Source organism: Vigna umbellata, chromosome 5 (assembly GCF_029865625.1).
Source record: "Vigna umbellata cultivar VRB3 chromosome 5, Vumbellata_1.0, whole genome shotgun sequence".
NCBI classification, from domain to species: Eukaryota; Viridiplantae; Streptophyta; class Magnoliopsida; order Fabales; family Fabaceae; genus Vigna; species Vigna umbellata.
In genome coordinates this window covers 44500955-44515198 of record NC_142169.1, presented here as the reverse complement: position 1 = coordinate 44515198, position 14244 = coordinate 44500955, and the positions used below count along the sequence as shown (strand labels likewise).

At 34.1% G+C, this 14244-nt stretch overlaps 1 pseudogene; it reads right to left on the bottom strand.

Moving 5' to 3' along the window:
* Positions 1-5676: 5676 nt before the first annotated feature.
* On the bottom strand, positions 5677-6864 carry LOC124822231 (cytosolic sulfotransferase 15 pseudogene; annotated as a pseudogene).
* Positions 6865-14244: the final 7380 nt, after the last annotated feature.

Genomic DNA, 14244 nt, shown 5'->3' with positions numbered 1-14244 from the left:
TCATCTAGGTTCACCATGAATATGGTGAACTAAACTCTGTATGTTTGTTGGGGAATCAATGTAATCTTTTGAAGCTCTCATATATGAAATCTGTTTTTACATCTTTTAATTAAGACTTATGCTTTCTTTCATCATTAGTTAGGGTTTTTCCTCTTTGTTTAATGCTTGCATTGTTTAACTCATTCGATGCATGATTATTGGTTTTGTCGATACGGGCGCGTACGGGGAAGTCTAGATCCGGGGAATTTCTCCCAATATGATATTGGTTGTCGTTAAGCTCCTGCACTTATGAACTGATCATTAGGAATGCTAGGAATTGTATGAACTCGTGATTAGGGAGAAGCCTTCTTGAAAGGTACTTTAGAGAGTGGCATTAACAATGATGAATTTGAATGTTGAATTCCTAAAATATATGAGAGTGGATAAGATGAAATTGACCCCCAACAACATATTCATACATAAATTTCATTGAAAGTGTTTATCTTTTGCTTTTTGCCATTGATCAAAACTTCATGCATACATATTTAATTTTCGTCTTTTGCATATAAAATCCAAATATTTCGTCTTTAAGTCTTAGCTAATCAAGAAACCACACAACTAAACTAGGCCGTGAGTCCTTTCGGAAGAACGATACTTGGTCTTACCAGGTTTATTACTTGAACGATTCGGTTACACTTGCCGATTGAAAAACAAGTTTGTGACATCATATTTTGGTGTTCATAAATTTGTCCATCAATGATAGGATCTCTATTGTATCTTACTACTAGTATACCAGATATTATGCAAAGTGTGTGTGTGTGTGTGCTAGGTACCAAGCAAATCCTTAGGAATCTCATTTAACTATTGTTAAGAGAATCTTGAAATACCTTAAATGAACTATCTCTTTTGGACTTTGGTATCCTTCTGATGCATTGCCTAGCTTAGTTGGTTATTCTGATGCAGATTATGGAGTTGTAAAATAGATAGGAAAAGTACTAGTGGTACTTGTCATTTTCTGGGCTGTTCTTTAGCGTCTTGGCACTCAAAGAAACAAGCGTGTGTAGCCTTGTCTACCACGGAAGCTGAATATATAGTTGCAGGAAACTGTTGTGCCCAAATCTTGTGGATGAAACAACAATTGGAGGATTTTGAAATCTTCCTTGATCACAATCCTCTGAAATGTGACAACACTAGTGCTATAAATCTAACCAAGAACCCCATAATGTACTCTAGAACTAAACACATAGAGATAAGACATCACTTCTTAAGAGATCATATCCAAAAGGGTGATTGCACAATAGAGTACATAGATACATTACATTAATTAGGAGACATTTTCACCAAGGAATTACCTAAGGATAGGTTCTATGATCTTAAAAGAGAGTTAGGAGTAATAGATATGTCTTAATGTTAAGATTCATGATTTTTTATGTTTTTTGAACACCCAGCGTATTTAATCGATTATCACAGGGATATAATTGATTATTTTGAGCATCTGGAAAAGGTTTCGGTTCGCATATAATCAATTATTACGAGGCATAATCGATTATTCCAAAACGTTCTTCACATCTGGGTAGTCATGAACGGATAATCGATTACCATCAATAATTGATTGTCCTTAGGTTTCTGGAATTATCTTTTGAAGAGATAATCGATTATCCCTTACAATAATCGATTATCACTTATAATAATAGATTATTGCGCGTGCAGTTTCAAAAATAGAGTCGTTACAACGTTCTAAAATGGATATAAACAACCATAAACGACTAGTTTTTCAATTCTTCCAATAAATAACCCCTTATAATCGAGTAACAATCACTCCTTTGCACCCAAAACTCTTCTCAACTAAGATCTGCACCAGATTTCCTCTTTTCTTCCCATCACTCTTCAGACATCCCATCGTTCTCATCCTGCCATGGTTGATTCAAGAAGACCCCGTAGGAGGACTGTTGGTGCTTCTTCATCTCGTTCACGAGATGCTCGTCCTGCATCCATTGAAGGCTGGATTTCCAATCAAGAAAAATAGGCAACTTTTGCCAACTTTTGGCAGGAACGTAGGCTCATGGCAATTAAATTCATCAGGTTGGATTTCTACTGATTCTATGGATTCCAATTCCCTGATTTATTTGGAGCTCAAGGACTCACTCATCTAGTAGAACAAAAGGGGTGTATATATCCTGATTTCATCAGAGTGTTCTATGCCATCGTTACAACCAAGGTGAAGGGGGTCCCAATTATTTTGGATGACGACATATTGACTAACGTGGCACAACTCACCATTTGGGATGATGTTGTCAAAGTTCACCTTGGGGTCTCGGACTTCAATCGCTTGCTAGCCTTTCAAGCATTTCTGCGACATCCTCAACAGCAAACACATCGCCGTCAATTACTGGTGGGTGGTTTCAAGGTAGAAGAACGCTTAATTCATTATCTGATAGTGTGGCTTATGTGCCCCCATGCTACCAATCATGCTCAATGTTCTGAGCAGGATCTTCTTCTTCTTTATGGGATCTTAAATAATATCCATATCAATTGGCGTGCAGTCATCTCCAATACTATGCTAAAAGCCAAAAAGTATCATGTCTATCATCTTTCCTACGCTCTTCTCATCTCTAGGATTATTGAATACAAAGGAGTTTGTATAGAAGGAGAGCTCACCCAAGCCATCCAAGCAATTGGTATTGAAATTGGGGAGACAACATTTCGTAGTATGGGTTTTGTCGCTCGTGGGCGCGTGATCATTCACAAGGATCATGATCATCAGGATGATGAAGATGATGAAATGGATGCTCATATGGCAGAACCAGTAGGAGTTGCTGCTCCATCTAAAGCTGGACCTTCTAACATGCCTTCATCCTCCTCTCTCTCAATGGAAGATTACTTTGCAAATTTGTCCAAGCAATTGGAGGACATGAGTTTAGCTCATCAAGCACATTTGATGAACTCATTAAAATGCAGCAAACTCATGAGGAATATGTGATTGGGAAGTTTGTTGATTTTGACACTCGTCTTAGCAACATTGAAAATCGCCTCAATCTTCATCCTCCAGAAAGACCACCTACTCTAGATTTCTAGATTAGGTTGCTTGTTTGCATGTTTTCAATTAGTTTACTACTTGGGTTGTATTTTCTTTTGCTGTAATGACATTTTCCCAAAATAAATAGAATATTTTCATGTTCTCATTTAGTGCATACATTATTTTATTAAGGGGGAGAACATTTTGAGGTGGAGCATACTTACTTTTTGCTTATGATAAAAACGGGGGAGAAACTCTTCTAGTGCAGTTACTGCTAACCTGTTTGTAAGTTTAAAGTTTGTGCAGATATTCAAAAATGCTTTTAAATAAGAAATTTTTATCATCATCAAAAAGGGGGAGATTGTTACCAATGAGGAGCATTGGTGTCTTAAAAGATAAACTATGAAAAAGTTATTAATTTTCTTAAACTATCCAACCAGACAATTCAAGATTCAATACCTGTAAATTATTATTATCATCTCCTCTCTATTCATTTTGTAAATAGTACCTTTGTTCAAAAAAATTTGAAGATAGTAAATAATTTTTGTATTGAATCTCAAATGGGAAACTGGCTAATTCACAACAGCAATATATTCAAGCAAACAAATAATTACATATGCAACATGCAATATATTCAAGCAAACAAATAATTACATGTTGATATTAAAAGGAAAATTTTAAGAATAGGAACCTGGGAGAGTGAAAGCCAATCAACTAAGGAGAATGTCCGCGTTCAAAAAGCAATAAAAGATCACCACAAAAATACAATATCTAAATTAGGTCCCCTTTTGAATTAGGTCAGGGTATATTCGTGGTTGCAGAGGGATATGCAAGGTTTTATGCTTCGGTTCCCCTCTGAACCGAGGCAGTAGATCCCTTCCAGAAAAGGTGTCAGATGAAAAGTTTGGCTTCTAGTGGATTTTGCAGGTAATTATGCTTCGGTTGTCGGTATAACCAAGGAAATATACATTTTATGCATCGGTTGCCAAAGAATTAAGGCATATAAGTTTGCTATTATTATAGAAATGCCACTGCATTTTTATATGCCTTGCTTTCTATAAAATCGACGTGTATAGGCGCGTCAAAAAATAGTTTTTTTACTAGTGCGGAGGTGTACCTGCCAAAAGTTCTCTGATGCTTAAGTCAGTCGACTGTCCGTACGGTATATCAATGTAATAGTAATATATGTGTAATAAATGCGAACCATTTACCTTTGACCTGTATTTATAGTTTTCGGTATGGTCTTAAGATTAGCAAAGCCTTAATCGTGGCCCAATATAAGCCTAATACCCTTGATTATCATTTACCTTAATCCTTGTAGCCAAATCTGTCTTCTGACTATGACTGGACGTCTTTACTTTCCTCCGGCCGGCTTTGCCGCTTGGTTAAGCGACGTCCTATAAATGTTAAACTATTTCGTAATTTCCAACGCAGTTTGTCCGGTCAATGCGAGATAACCGTATGGTCGTACAATCCATACGGTATAGTAACAACTAAGGTATCGACATGCAACTAATGATACCTCTTTATTCAAAATGAACATAATATTATTTTTTCTTAACTACAAAAGTTTGCAAAATATGAACAAAAATTTATCATAGAACAAAAATAAGCAAATAAAATAGGAGAGAGAATAACAATGTCCCATCACAATAGTCAATTAGATTATTTTTTAACATATAAAATTAAATATAGTTCAATGTGCAATAATTTTTTCAGTATGTCTAGAGTGGAACTTCCAAAAGCTGTTATTGTTTTCATTCTAAAATAGAACACTAGTACAAAACTACGACATTTTTTGCACACATTTGTCTTAAACTTTAATATTATAATAGTTTGATAATTATATCTTGAACTAATAAATTATATTATAAAAATATTATTTACTTTAATGAACAATGTCACGTGAAATTTTACTTTGTTTAGAATAGTGACTTATATAAGAAAAGTTTAATATTAGCTTCAGGCTTATGTTAAAAATACACTCCTGTTAACTATAATAAATCAAAGTTTAAATCTAATTAGAATTTGTTGTTATAATTTTATTTACAAAAACTTAACTTTGATCTAACTCTTAAGTTTGTATATGTTTTTTAACTTTTAATTGCTTAAGTCATTATTTTGGTAATATATGTAAAACAAATCAAAGCTGTTTTATAGTTCAGATTCATCACATGAAAAGTACAGTACAAAACTAAAACTACTGCATAGCAAAATGAAATAGAGAACACCCAAATTGTGATTCTATAATTGAATAACTAACCTCTAATTGTTGAATTATATTCTCTACTCAAGGTGAGGCCCACTTTGGGTCTGATATTTATACGCCAGGTTATTGTTCAACTTTAATATTTCAATTAAATGACATATTAATATTTATTTAATGTTGTTTCATAATTAATATTAGAGACCAATTTATTCTAATCCATAAATCAATTATAAATTTTTTAATCATAAAAAGTATTATAGATATTTTTAATTTTTGATTTATAAAATAATACTTGAATTAATATAATAACTAAATATGTTTAATCTTTAGATTTATTTATTATTTAAGGATTTTCTTCAAATAATCATATTCTATTCATTATATATATCCATCTTAATATGAATATAATATTATTTTTTCTTAACTACAAAAGTTAGCTAAATATGAACAGAAATTTACCATAGAACAAAAATAAGCAGATAAAACATTTGATTCATCCTAATATTACCACAAGGGGTAAAGGATACATCAATCTTGCACATAACAACTAGGTACCCACATGCAACTAATGGTACCCTTTATTTAATAAAAGGAAACGAAAAATGATGTGACACAAACACATACTAAGGACAATTTTTGAATGACAAACCAGATCCTTGAAGTTTTTCTTCAACTATTTTGGACAATTTTTCTATCATAGAAGGGGAAAAGTGATTAACCCAATCTCCTGTTTCTCCCTTTCTGAAAAAGTTCTTTTTATCAACAGCAGCTATGCCTACTTTTCCAGATTTGTTCACTTCCAAGTCTTTCATCTTCTTAAAGCTGCATAATTGGATTATATTTTCAACAATTCCATTATTCTCCTCTTCCTCTGTGAAAGAACAACCAAAAAAATCTGCAATTCTTTTGACATGAAAATTAGCATCCTCAGTAAGATCATCATATTTTACGAATAAAACCTTGTTTGGTTTGGCAATACTCTCCTTCCAATAGCCTAACATATGACTCCACCATGGACCATAATCAAGTATTCCTTTGCAATACAACTCAAAAGCTTCATCCATTGGTATTGCAGGTAAGGACTCAGGTTTTATTTTATTAAAATAAACCCATGCAGAAACAAAATTGTCATACGGGTTTCTGCAAATATAAATTATCTTGCAATTAGACTCCTTAATTGACTCTGGTAAGGAAGGAAACGGAGTATGAGTACCAAAAATTCTTGGGTCAGGTTTACTGTCTAGGAGCTGAATTTGGTGGTCTTGAATATTACCACCAAAGACAGATTCAAGGAAAGGAACAAGCTCATGAGGATTAGAAGTGAGCAATGGATGATTCTCCAAAGAGGAGAAACGTTGGTGGTTGACAATGGCAAAAGTAAGAGCTTTTAACCATATAGTACCAGATTTTGGGAAGCTAGCAACAATAACATCACTTTCTTTTGCTTGAAAGTGCTTTTGAAAATTTTCTAGTGCTTCAACATGAATTGATGGACACCAAAAGTTTTGAAATAGCTGGAGATGATAATGAGATGGCCAAGTTTTGTCTGTGTAAAGAGAGAGATTTGACTTTTCTTTTGCATTTTCTTCTTTGGAAGCAATTGAAATCATTGCGGTAGCTAGAATATGAATTGAACTTTTTCAGAAGGGTTTGGTGAAAATTAGCACACCATGTCTCAGCTTTTATAACATCAAGTAATGGCATCAACCTGCTCATTCTAAGCAGTATTAATGGGTTTCACAAGTATATTTCTCTAACTGATAATTGAATTTATTACCTTTCTCATTGGTTTAATGAATAATTTAATGTTTAATATTCACATTTAATTATGTAATAAATATTTTTATTTAATACTTTATTTGTTTTGTAAATTATCTTCATTGATAGAATTAAGTTAAAATGTTAACTTTGGTTCTTGTATTTGTTCCAAAGTTGATGCAATTTGGTCATTTGAATTAATAATATATTACATTAAGTCATGTCATGTGTCAATTTGTGGTTTTTTTTCAATTTTTTTTATTTTTGATTTTACTTCTTTTTCTGTATTTTTAAAAAAATTGTCAAGTGTCAAGTGAGCATTTTGACAGAGATAGTGTAATGTGGGAGTAACAATCGCATGTCACTATTATGACAAGTGTCGTATGAAAAATCTTAATTTAATTCTTATATTTTTTATTTTCATTTTATCCCGTCTTAATTTTTTTAAAAAATAAAGTAATTTCATCTCTCTAATAATAATTTCAATAAAATTGATATTTTTAAGAAAATTTAGTTTCTTTAAATTTTTATTTCACATTGTTAAATAATTAACTTATTTAACTATATCAATAAATATCAAAAGATAATGTTTGCTAAATCCTATTTTAATCTAGAAATGATATTCTCAAATATTTTTGGATCTCCACAATAATCAAATATAGTTATAAATAAGGCAATATAAACTTTTAGAAAAAGAAGCTGAATTCATTTTCTTAAAAGTGTTCCTCTCTCTAGAAAGCTTCTTCTTCTTCCTCTGACTTCTCTCTAAATTCCCAGCACCTTGAACCGTAGGAATTCGATTTTGGTGCTACCCAAGCATCCGCGGAGTAGAGGGCTTCATTTCTACCAAACGTCTTCTTCTTTCCAATCGGGGCAGGTTGAGTTCTTGTGCTGTCAAGGGTACTGCTAGGGCAGTTTCAATAGTTGTGCTTGGAGAAACCCAGGTAAGGGGAGCTAGATCCTTTTCTATGGGTTGTATGACAATACATGTGTTGAGATCTGTAATATTCTGTTGTTTGATGAACAAGTTTGTGTTTAGAGTGACCTTGTTTTGTATGGATCTGTATGAGTGAATATGGAACTGAAAATTTCGGATTGCTTCCTGCATACACAACAAAACAAATCCCTAGAAAAATTGGTTAGCACAAAAAGATATAAAAGAAGATATAAGATCAGAGATAAGAAGATAAAATAAAAACAGAAAATAAAAATAGAATAAAATAAAAATAAAATAAAATAAAATAAAATAAAATAAAAATAGAAAAAAAATAAAAAACAGAAATTCAAAAATAAGTCAAAGATAATCAATAATCACACAAATGAACTGCACCAAAAACTTGATGACAAATTTATGAACACCAAAAAACGGCGCCAAAAACTTGATGACAAATTTATCAACACCGAAAAACGGCGCCAAAAACTTGTTTAACCCTCGACAAGTGTGACCAAATCGTATCAAGTAATAAACTCGGTAAGACCAAGTATCGTTCTCCCAAAGGACTCACGGCCTAGTTTAGCTATATGATTGGTTGATTATATAAGACTTAAGAACAAATTGATTGTAGGTTTAAATGCAAGATACAGTAATTAAATATGTATGCATGTATTTGATCAATGGACAAGAGGAAAACAAACACTTTAATGAATTAAATGGATGAGTATGTTGTTGGGGTTATCAATTTCATCTTGTTCACTCTCATATACTTTAGGAATTCATCATTCTTTTCATCAATGCTAATGTCACTCTCTAAATCACCTTATAAGAAGGCCTATCCTTAATTACGAGTTCATACAATTCCTAGCATTCCTAGTAATTAGTTCTAAAGTGCAGGAGCTTAAAGGCAACCAATATGCTATTGGGAGAAATTCCCCGGATCTAGATTTCCCCGTACGTTCCCGTATCGACAAAATCAATAATCATGGCAATGAATGAGTTAAACAAAGCAAGCAATAAGCAAAGAGGAAAAACCCTAACAAAAGATGAAAGAAAGCATATATCTTAATATAAGACGTTAAAACACAAATTCCATATATGAGACTTTCACAAGACTACATTGATTCCCCAACAACAATACAAGGTTTAGTTCACCATATTCATGGTGAAACTAGATGAACAATAATGAAAGAATGAAAGATAGAACCCTAGAAAGATGAGGACGTAGCCTGAGCATCCAAGATCTTCCTTCAAGGGTTGAAAAAGAGAGTGTTTGCTTCGTCTCTGCCAAATATACAAACCCTAGGACGTCCTAAAGCTTATATACTATTCTAAAATTACAGAAAATTAGGCCCAAGCCCAAATTAGTGCTGCTCAGCGGTAAACTACCGCTCAGCGGTAAGTGCGTGAGTTGTTTTCCTCCCCTCAGCGGCCTTTTCACCCCTCAGCGGAGCCAACGTGGGTTTCTGAGTGCCACTCAACGGTAAACTGCCGCTGAGCGATAATTACGACTTCTCCTTTTGCATTTTTTTATGTCTTTTCTGATTCCATCTCTATCCTTCTTCACTTCTTTCACCAAATTGACCTTAAAACCTGCATAAAACACTGAAATCAAGCATAAACCTATCTAGCTCTCTTATTTCTAAAAATATAATCAAAAGTATGATTTCAAGCTAGTTTCTAAGTGTTAAAGGTTGCTTTTAGTATCAATTTTAAGCATGAAAATAACCGTTTTTCAACTGTTATCACAACCCCAAACTTAGAACTTTGCTTGTCCTCAAGCAAACAAGATGTAACTCAATCTTCTACCAATCCTTATAATGGTTCACTCATTCAAAAATCTTCTTTTCAAGATAAGTAAAGACTTCAATCAAACTCATGACAAAGATTTCAACCAAGACATGCACATGCTTTGGTGTTCACAAAGTCACTTAATATCGAACAAATTCTATTTTTCATGAATGATCAATCAACTAAACATAGATGTTCATGTGCTCAATGAATATTTCCTCACTAGGTAATGTGTTTCACTCAAACACAAGTGTTCCCCGGCAACGGCGCCAAAAACTTGATGACAAATTTATGAACACCAAAAAATGGCGCCAAAAACTTGTTTAACCCTCGGCTAGTGTGACCGAATCGTATCAAGTAATAAAACTCGGTAAGACCAAGTATCGTTCTCCCAAAGGACTCACGGTCTAGTTAGTTATATGATTTGTTAATTATTTGAGACTTGTGAACAATTGATTGTAGGTTTTAAATGCAAAAGACAGTAATTAAACATGTATGCATGACTTTGATCAATGGCAAACAGGAATACAAACACTTTAATGAATTAGATGGATGAGTATGTTGTTGGGGTTATCAATTTCATCTTATCCACTCTCATATACTTTTAGGAATTCATCATTCTTTTCATCTATTGCTAATGTCACTCTCTAAAACACCTTGCAAGAAGGCCTATCCTTAATTACGAGTTTATACAATTCCTAGCATTCCTAGTAATTAATTCTGAAGTGCAGAAGCTTAAAGGCAACCAATATGCTATTGGGAGAAATTCCCCGGATCTAGATTTCCCCGTACGTTTCCCATATCGACAAAATCAATAATCATGGCAATGAATGAGTTAAACAAAGCAAGCGTTAAGCAAAGAGGAAAAATCCTAACTAATGATGAAAGAAAGCATAAGTCTTAAAATAAGATGTTAAAACAAATTCCATATATGAGAGTTTCACAAGACTACATTAATTCCCCAACAACAATTCAAGGTTTAGTTCGCCATATTCATGGTGAGAGTAGATGAACAATAATGAAAGAATGAAAGAGATAGAAAAACCCTAGAAAGAGAAGAGGAGAGCTGTCACGATCTCCCAATCTACCCTCAAGGGGTGAAAAGTGTGTTTTTGCTTCCTTCCAGCCAAAGATACAAACCCTAGGACGTCCTAAAGCTTATATACTATTCTAAAATTACACAAAATTAGGCCCAAGCCAAAAATAGTGCCGCTCAGCGGTAAACTACCACTCAGCGGTAAGTGCGTGAGTTGTTTTCCTCCCCTCAGCGGCCTTTTCACCCCTCAGCGGAGCCAACGTGGGTTTCTGAGTGCCGCTCAGCGGTAAACTGCCGCTCAGCAGTAATTACGGCTTCTCCTTTTGCATTTTTTTATGTCTTTTCTGATTCCATCTCTATCCTTCTTCACTTCTTTCACCAAATTCACCTTAAAACCTGCATAAAACACTGAAATCAAGCATAAACTTGTCTAGCTCTCTTATTTCTAAAAATATAACCAAAAGTATGATTTCAAGCTAGTTTCTAAGTGTTAAAGGTTGCTTTTAGTATCAATTTTAAGCATGAAAAGAACAGTTTTTCAACTGTTATCACAACCCCAAACTTAGAACTTTGCTTGTCCTCAAGCAAACAAGATGTAACTCAATCTTCTACCAATCCTTATAATGGTTCACTCATTCAAAAATCTTCTTTTCAAGATAAGTAAAGACTTCAATCAAACTCATGACAAAGATTTCAATCAAGACATGCACATGCTTTGGCGTTCACAAAGTCACTTACTATCCAACAAATGCTATTTTTCATGAATGATCAATCAACTAAACATGGATGTTCATGTGCTCAATGAATATTTCCTCACTAGCTTGAAATCATGCTTTTGGTCATATTTTTAGAAATGAGAGAGCTGGACAGGTTTATGCTTGATTTCAGTGTTTTATGCAGGTTTTAAGCTGAATTTGGTGAAAGAAGGGAAGAAGGATAGAGATGGAATCAGAAAAGACATAAAAAAGTGCAAAAGGAGAAGTCGCAACTACTACTCAGTGGCAGTTTACCGTTGAGCGACACTCAGGAACTCACGTTGGATCCGCTGAGGGGTGAAAATGCCGCTGAGGGGGAAGAATCAACTCACGCACTTACTGCTGAGCGGTAGTTTACCGCTTAGCGGCACTGTTTTGGGCTTGGGCCTAATTTTCTGTAATTTTACGAATAATATATAAGCTTTAGGTGTTCCTAGGGTTTGTATCTTTGGCTGAGACGAAGCAGACACTCACTTTTCCACCCCTTTGAGGAATATCTTGGATGCTGAGGCTACCTGCTCATCCTTCTAGGGTTCTATCTTTCTTTCATTCATTATTGTTCATCTAGTTTCACCATGAATATGGTGAACTGAACCTTGTATTGTTGTTGGGGAATCAATGTAGACTTGTGAAACTCTCATATATGGAATTTGTTTTAACATCTTATTTTAAGACTTATGCTTTCTTTCATCATTAGTTAGGTTTTTTCCTCTTTGCTTAAAGCTTGCATTTTTTAACTCATTCATTGCCATGATTATTGATTTTGTCGATATGGGAACGTACGGGGAAATATAGATCTGGGGAATTTCTCCCAATAGCATATTGGTTGTCGTTAAGCTTCTGCACTTCAGAATTAAGTATTAGGGATGCTAGGAATTGTATGAACTCGTAATTAAGGATAGGCCTTCTTGCAAGGTGATTTAGAGAGTGGCATTAGCAATAGATGAAAAGAATGATGAATTCCTAAAAGTATATGAGAGTGGATAAGATGAAACTGATAACCCCAACAACATACTCATCCATCTAATTCATTAAAGTGTTTGTATTCCTCTTTTCCATTGATCAAATTCATGCATACATGTTTAATTACTGTCTTTTGCATTTAAAACCTACAATTAGTTGTTCACAAGTCTCAAATAATTAACAAATCATATAGCTAACTAGGCCGTGAGTCCTTTGGGAAAATGATACTTGGTCTTACCTAGTTTTATTACTTGATACGATTCAGTCACACTTGCCGAGGGTTAACCAAGTTTGTGGCGGCGTTTTTCGGTGTTCATAAATTTGTCATCAAGTTTTTTGCGCCGTTGCCAGGGGCTCATGGTTTAACTAGTTTATTTGTGTGATTATTGATTATCTTTGACTTGAATTTTGAATTTTGAAATTTGAATTTCTATTTATATTTTTTGTTTTTATTTTTCGGTTTTTATTTTATTTTATTTTAGTTTCTGTTTTTATTTTTTTCGGTTATTATTTTATTTTATTTTTCTGTTTTTATTTTTTTTGTTTTTTGTTTTTATTTTTTCTGTTTTTATTTTATCTTGTTATCTCTTATTTTATATCTTCTCTATCTTTTTGTGCTAACAATTGCTGTTAGGGTTTTGTGCCTAATGTCTGCAGGATGCAATTCGGTCAAAAATTTAACTATATGGGCACTCAATTCTTCCAAGGTCAACAAAGGAAAGCAAGAGATCTCATCTTTTAGGCAAGGCATGGAGGAATCACTAGGTCATGCATGGGACATATATAAAAGCCTATTAAGAAAGACTCCCACGCATGGATTTGACGAAGTGGAAGTAGTCCTAATCTTCCTTGGAGGTCTTGGTTCACAAACCAAGATGATGCTTGACGCCTCAGCTGGAGGAAATATCAAATGGAAAACTCCAGAGGAAGCTACAGAAATCATTGAAAATATGGCTACAAGTGATAATGAACTAAACAATGAAAGAGAAGCTCCTATTCAACAAAAAGGAGTTCTACAGTTACAAACCAATGATGCCTTGCTAGCACAGAACAAGATACTAACTCAACAATTGGAGAATCTCACAAAAACACTTGCACAACTGCCAAAAGAGTTAAAGACTGTTGCATAGGTTCAACCATAGTTGTGTGAATTATGTGGGGGTGACCATATCAATGGTCAATGCGCCTTTCCAGCAGCTTTCGAGGATGTTAACTTCATGGCCAATCAATTTCCATACCGTCAGGGTAATTTCAATCAAGGATGGAAAACACACCTAAGCATTGGTCAAGGACAAAGTAGGCAAGCTGGACAAGTTGGGCAATTTAACAAGCAACAGCAACAACCAACCTTATGGCAACAAATTTCTATACTTAATGAAAGATCAATAAGGATGGAAGAAACTCTTCAGCAGTTCATACAGAAAACTGAATCTACTCAAAAGAGCACTGAAGCTGCTATTAAGAATTTTGAGATTCAAGTGGGTCAGATCACTAAGTAGTTGGAAGAAAGGCTTGACAAGAATTGTGGGGCTAATACTGAGGTTAACCCCAGGGAAGAGTGTGAAGTGCTAGTGAGTGTAAATGTTGAAAAAGTTGAGTTGGAAAAAGAAGAGAGAGAAGAGAGAGAAGAGAAAATTTGTGTGAAGATTGAGAAAGTGAGTAGAAAAAGAAAAGAAAAAAAGAAAGTGAGAGAAAAGAGAAAGAGGACGAGAGGAAGAGAGAGAGAATCATATGAAAAACCTCTTCCTCATCCAAAAAAGTATCATAGGAAGAAGGAATTTGAGCGCTTTATGGAAATCTTCA